The sequence below is a fragment of the Dipodomys spectabilis genome, unplaced genomic scaffold, assembly GCF_019054845.1.
Source record: "Dipodomys spectabilis isolate Male_0828 unplaced genomic scaffold, ASM1905484v1 ptg000110l, whole genome shotgun sequence".
Lineage (NCBI taxonomy): Eukaryota > Metazoa > Chordata > Mammalia > Rodentia > Heteromyidae > Dipodomys > Dipodomys spectabilis.
Window position 1 is genome coordinate 3,173,644 of NW_024870787.1, and position 7,654 is coordinate 3,181,297.

The following is a 7,654-nucleotide window of genomic DNA, read 5'->3' on the forward strand; positions in this document are numbered from 1 at the left end:
TGCTCATTTATCCAATAGAGCAGAAACAAGGCCACACTGAAGCTACCAGAACAATCATGTTCATTATTGCATTATTTTCTGTAGCCAACATATGGAATCATCCCAGATGCCTCTCATTGTAAAAAGAGATCAAGAATTATATATGTATATATAAACTATATATATATATATACATATATATCTAATTTTATTTGTCCCAATTAACAAGTATATATGTATGTATATAAATGTATGTATACAAACATATATACATATATATATATATATATATATACATACAAACATATAAATACATACATAATGGAATTCTGTTCATCCATCAGTAAGAATAATATTGCACTATTCTAAAGGAAAAATGAAACACTTAGAAATAATATTAAGTGAAATAAAGCAGACCCAGAGAAACTTAGTTTGCATGACTTTCCTCACTTGTGGTAGATAGAAGTGTCTATAAATGTAAAAGTAAACACACTGGATTGTATGCAAGGAAGTACAAATGAATTATCTGAAATGTCATAGTCCATGGAGAGTGAAAATACTATAATTCTCTTAAAAGGCTAAGTCAAAGCCCAACAAAATAAATACCAGTAAATGTGTAGTGCAAGAGAGGATAGTGGGGGGCAATGTGAGAGGGGTAGGAAATTGAAGGGGAAAAGGATAGAATACAGGCAAGAATCCATTGTATACTTCTCAGAATTGAAATATACAAAGCAAGGGGTAGTGTGAAATGGGGTTGAAGATGTTGAAGTGGTAACACAATTCCAGGTGCATTGTACACATAAACTGCTTTATTAAATGGCAAGAAATTGCATAACATAATATTGAGATACATAAGGATTGGAGATGATTGGTAGGGGTGGATAAGACTGTTGAAAGGGGTGACACTGATTAAGATGCACTGTATCCATACACTGTTTCAGTGAATGGCAAATCCTTTGTACAACTAAAGATAATAAAAATATTCAAAAAATTAATTATGATAGTTGAATAGAGAGTTGAACCACAACTCAATTCCCATTTAAAAATATTTTTAACCCAGAGACTTGGAGAATAAAATTCAAATAATAAAACCCTATGAATCTTTGTTTTCAGAATTTGTGAAATTTAAATCAAAACTTTGCTTTTTGTCAGCCATTGGGCTGTTAAAATATTTCAAATAAGTGGCTTAAAAACATCAGGAGTATATTATCCATATTCTAGAAGCTTAAACATTGATTTTAAAAATGGTTATTCAAAGTAATTCTTTGTCTTATGGGGGTCTATTTTCTGATTCATTATAATCTATTTGCTGGACGTTCACATGGCAGAGTAATTATATTGGGATTCTTTCGTCAGGATCATTATTGCAGGGTCATCTCTGAAAGGTTGATTCTGATGTCACCAGTCAGGGGAATCGAATTTTAACATGTGTATCTGGAAGGAGTTACATGGTCCAAACACTTTGCTACTTTTGCTTTAACTCAGTGTGGTGTACATTTGGATATTATTTCACAGATCAAAATAACTCAAGGACAAGATTATCTCATGTAAATTATGTGAATGATTCTTCTTACAATGGGAATAATTATAGGGATGGCAAAGTGAAGTATGATTGTTTAGTGGCTCGTGAATCACATCATAGGTAACCATGTTAACGTGGTACAGCCTTTCTAAGGCCCTTCTGATGTATTTGAAAAATCTCCAATGAGTTAATTGCTTTAAAAAATATTAGTTTGTGCCAACAAATACAGATCTCCTTTCATTTAATTACTGTCTGCTATTAGGACTCCCACAAACACCAAAATCAGAGTATGCTAATTTGTCTGATAAAATACATAATAAAATTGTTACAATTAATATAACATAAAGACTAATATTAATAGCATTATAATTACTAGTATTCACATTATATAATATATTGACATCCCTTGGTTACCTCAATTTTTAGAATATTTATAACTAAATGTAAATTGTTTCCAAATAATTATTTGATGATGTATGGAAAATGAGAAAAAGATTTGCTTACACATTTACTACAGATGCAAACAGATTCACCTGGTTATTTCTGAACCTTCATTTGTTGGTTTTATTCATGCATGGGGAACATGCAGAGAAATGAAAATTGCAAACTTGCATTTACTAAAGGGTTAATTACAAGTTTATGTTGGGCTAAATAGCACATTTTATAAATTAAATTGTTTTTGTCCCTTCCTTCCTCCTTTCCTTCCTTCGTTTCTTTGTTCCTTCATTCCTTAATTCCTTTCTTTTTTCCTTCCTCCTTCCTTCCCTCCATCCCTTCCCCTCTCTCTCTTTCTCTCTTCCTTCCTTTCCTTTCCTTCTTTCTTTCATTCTTTTTCTTCCTTTCTTTCTTTTACTCAGTCTATTTCTTATGGCTTTTGAAAAAATACCAACTGTTATACTCCAAGGAGTTATGAGTAATTATAAATATACTATATTAATATTAATTTTAATAACCTATGTTATATCTTAAGACAAATTGTAATAAAAACAACTTCACAAAATTTCAGGATAAGTAACAAATATTACTTTCCATGATATTGTTTATTTCTTCAAACTAAAGAATTTATACATAATATTGTGTGTGTGTTGTTCTTGTGATTTGAACTCCAGACCTATTCCTTGATTTTTTTCCTCGCAAGGACATTGCTCTAATATTTGAGCCACAACTCCACTTCTGGCTTTGTGTGTGTGTGTGTGTGTTGTGATGTGTGTGTGACTAATTGAAATGCGACTCACAAACTCTTGCCAAGTCTGGCTTTTTTTAAATTTATTTTTATTTTTTATTGTGAAAATACCATACAGAGGGGTTATAATTACATGGGCAAGGTAATGAGTACATTTCTTATCAAGCATTGTTGCCATCTCCTTTGTTTCCCCTTCCCAACCCTTCCCATCTACCCCCCTTCTGCCCCTCACTCGGCCAAAGTTGTAAAGTTCATTTTTCAACTTACCGACTTTTACACCTCATAGTTGCAATGGATCCACCTCTATCCTTATTTAAACCATTAGTTTTTCCCTTCCCCTCCACAAATTATACCAACATTAAATATAATGAAAGCAGTGGGAGAGGGACTTGTCTGAGACAAGCAGCAAAGGTCAGATAAGTTGATATTAGGTGAAATGGACTCTAAAATAAGTATTCAAATGTTTTTTTCTTGTAATTGTTTCTAACATATTTATAAGATGATTACTTTGTTGTCAAGGCTGGCTTTGAACCCCAGCTTCCTGACTAGTGAGGATTACAAGCTGGAGATACCCATATTCAGCATTGATATAATACATGTAATAATAAAATAAATTTCTTTTTATTTGAATTCTAGAGGCTCAATTTAACAAATTAACATTTAGATATTTATTTAGTTATTGAATCCGAACCTGCAGTGTGAAAAAAGTTTTCATTTTTATGAAAAAATATACACTCAAAGATTTAAATGACAGAATCTTTGCACAAATTGAAATACTGTAATATTCAAAAGTGATGAAGGGATCGTTAATTAAATTTCTCATGTAAGCTAAAAGCAATAGGCTGTGTCAGGGTGAATGAAGTAATTTTTCATTAAATTAAATATTATCTACTGTGGTCACATGGTTTTCTCTTCTTTTAAACCTAAACATTTTTGACATAAAATATAGATTCATACATTTTTGAGTATATAAAAATCTTAATTACTGCTCATTTATCTCTGAGGTTTGAGTAACAAGACATTTCAGAGAAACACTGAATATCATGTATTTTATGTCAACAGTCAATTTTAGAAATTGAATCAATCTCCATATGAGATAAAGCAAGATATTCCATGACTTATGCAATTATTTCTATAGACATGAATACAACTTATTTTTGAATGGTAGGAAATTCATATTATTCCTACTCTATAGAATAATTAAGAAATAAATGATTGTGATAGTATTTATTTTTCCTTCAACTAGAAAGAAATAACCTAACTATAGATGACAAAAATTTGAATAGAAATGTCATAAAATTATGAAAAATTAAATTCATTATGAGTTAGATGAAATAGTCATTTTTGAAGGTCACAAAATAAAATCTCTGAAGCCTCCTTATCTTTTAAATAAAATGTATTTTCACTCAAAATATTTCTCCAACAATGGTATAAGCAAATCATCTCCATGCCAAATAGCTTCTCTGATTAATTCAAGTAAATATTTAGGAACAGAAGTTATCACAATGTATAGAAATATCTACCCACCACTCTAGAAATTAAATCTGTAATCATAACGGATTGAGATTAATAATTAGCTTTCACTAAGTTGCCATAATGAGGCAAATCCTTTCATGTGGGCATAGTTGTAGAGTTTTGGTCACTGAGAACTTGTGATCAAAGGTGTTAAGACCAAAGTCCTTTCCTCCTCTTCCTTCTTTTTCTTCTCTGTCTCCTTCTCCTTCTTTTTTTCCTTCTTCCTGTCTCTCTTTCCTCCTCCTCCTTCTCCCTCTCCCACTCTTATTCCTCTTCTTTACTTCCTGGCTTCCATGAATACACATATTCCAACACATATTCCTGACATGGGGTACTGTGCCACCACCAACCCAAGTCAATGAGGATAAGAAACATAATCTGAAATGTATAAAATCAGAAGTCAAGTTTAATCTTTCCCCCTTTTAAGTTAATTTTATAAAGTATGTTTTCATATTAATAGGAGACTGTCACAGCATGCTCTCATTTATTATAGGGGATAAGATTTACTAGAAAAATCTAACCAACATCAACCTAATGAAATGATTGATTAAATTAATATTATATTACGACAATCTACTTTTAAATATCAGATATAGTTCAATATATGGCAAAAAATCACCTCTATGATTTCATATAAAAGACAGCAGAATACAATCTGTTACTCAAGGAAATTGACCTATAACTGGGACTATTGTCAATTTCATAAATAATGTAAGAAGACTATAGAACAAATTTCAAATCAAACTGCATGATATAACATTTACTTTGTCCCATGTATACTATCTTTGTCTGTTTCCCAAAATGACTTGTATTTTATCATATTTTTAATTAACTTTAACTAGTTGTGTGGGACTTACTGTTTGACAAAGCAGTATATTAACAGTGTATAGTGAGTTTTTTTTTCCTTTTTCCTCTCCTGAGTTTTGAACTCTGGGTCTGGGGGCTGTCCTGAGCTCCTTTAGATGAATGCTAGAACCCAATCACTTGAGGCACAGCAGCACTTTCTGATTTTTCTGAGATTTAATTGGAGATAAGAATATCACAGACTTTCTTGCCTGGGCTGGCTTCAAACCTCAATTATCTGCCTCCTGATTATCTAGGATTACAGCCGTGAGCCGCTAGTGCCCGGCTTAATAAAATGCACTTTTTTTTTTTTTTGCCTAGTCCTGGGGCTTGAATTCATGCCTTGGCAATGTCCTTGAGCTTCTTTTCCTCATGCTAGTATTCTATGACTTTGTCATAGTGCCAATTCCTGCTTTTTTGTTTATGCAGTACTGAGAAATCAAACCCAGGGCTTCACACATGAAAGGCAAGTATCTACCACTAAGCTACATTCCATGGCCAATACAATGCATCTTGATGATCATTATCCTTCATCCTTCTCAATCCTATCTCATAGCTCAATGTACATGAATTTGTAGAATATTCAGTGGCTCTTAATGTCATGTATAGTCACTCAGAGGATATATCACAGATCATATTTTCTTGATAGTCTTATTAATCAACATACTAAAGTTGTGCATTATAGAATTCTGGGATTTTACATTCTAAATTATCAGTCAGATTCACCCACTACTATTCTAAAAAATTTCCTAAGGTTAATGCAAATGCAATCTGTAATTCTTCGATAAAGTTCAATGATTCTTAGGATGTTAAAGAGTTGGAGTAAGAACATCACCTTCATTTCAGGAACATTTTATCATTACTACCCTCTCAACATACTCAAATATTTATTAATAGTCATTTCCTGTCATCATTTCAACCTTCTCTCCCCTTGAGCAGCTATTATTTCATATTCTAACTCTATAGATGTGTCAATTTTAAAAACCTCATGTAATTAGAAAATGTAGTCTATTTTATCCATTTCTCCCATGTAATATCACTGTTTCCAAAGTAAGTCCATGTAAGTTTTTCTCATGGATAGAGCATATTGTTTTGTATGCATGTGTATATTGGAATAACATCCTCAATGGGCAATTCAATATCTTATTATATGTTATTATGAAGGATTTTGCTATGTATATTCTTGTACATGTGTCACATTGGACATATGTTAAAATCTATTTTGTATATAAAACTATAATTCAAAATGCGGATCAAAGAGGCAATTCTATGTGTAATGTCTTAAAGATTTCTAATATGTTTAAGAAACTGACTATATCATTTTAAGTGCCAAGCGCCAATGTATAAGGATTGCAATTTCTACATAATGGTTGTGCAGGGCTATCTTATTGTTTCTATTTCCACTAATCTCTATATGTATGCAATGTCTAGGTATGTTATAATCTTTTCATATGTTCCTTTGTTGTTCTTATATTACTATATAGAGATATGTATTTGGATTTTTGGATAACTTATTCAGGATGGTTAAAGTATTTCATTGGCATTAATATGCTCTTTATATATTTCTGATTCAAGTCTATTTAAATAAATGTATATTTGTACACACTACATGTACATATGCATATATTCATACTTATATGTATATATATTGGAATACCTATATATGTATACATATATGAATATACAGATGTGTACATATATGCATATATAACTATACATACATTATTATTTTCATTTGTCTGTAAGTTATCGTTTTACCTTATTTGCCAAACATGCCCTACATTGATTTTACTTTATTTTATTTTATGTTTAAGATGTTGTAAAGAGGACCCAGGCGCTGGTGGCTCACGCCTGTAATCCTTGGCACTCAGGAGGCAAAGATCTGAGGATCATGGTTCAAAGCCATCCTGTGCAGGAAAAGTCCATGCGACTCTTATCTCCAATAAACCAACAGAAAGCCAGAGGTGGTACTATGGCTCAAGTAGTAGAGCTCTAACCTTGATTTGAAGAGCTGAGGGACAGCACCCAGGCCCAGGGTTCAAGGCCCAGAACCACCACCACAACCAACAACAAGAAAAAGAATACAGACTCAAAAAGCAATAGTATTAAGCAGTCTTAAAGATAAGATCAAGTCTAACATTTTAGAATTATCTTAGATACCAGCAACCTTCGAGTCCAATGAGCCATGAGCCCTCAGAATGTTGACTGAATTTCTTAGTTTATTTACACAATCATTATAAGTATGCATTTTCTTATCTATCTTTCGTTCATTTCACCACAGAATGTGTATTTATCCTTTATGTCATACTTGAATACCAAAGCCTTTGGAAGATAGTTATTAGTTGGTGTATATTAATTATATGAAGATATCTTATTGAAATACCTTACATTCTCACATATTGATGAAGGGCCTGATTAACCCGTTTCTGACTTTCTCCATTCCCATTGCCCTTTGTATTTCAACTGTTTTCTGTGAATTTCTTTGTGCTATCTTCACACATTGTCAAAATGTATTAAAGTGCTACTTACTCACCGTCATTGAAAATTATACAATGGTGAATATAAAAGCAAAAATCTAAATTAATGGAGACATAAATTTTGTGGATTGGAGG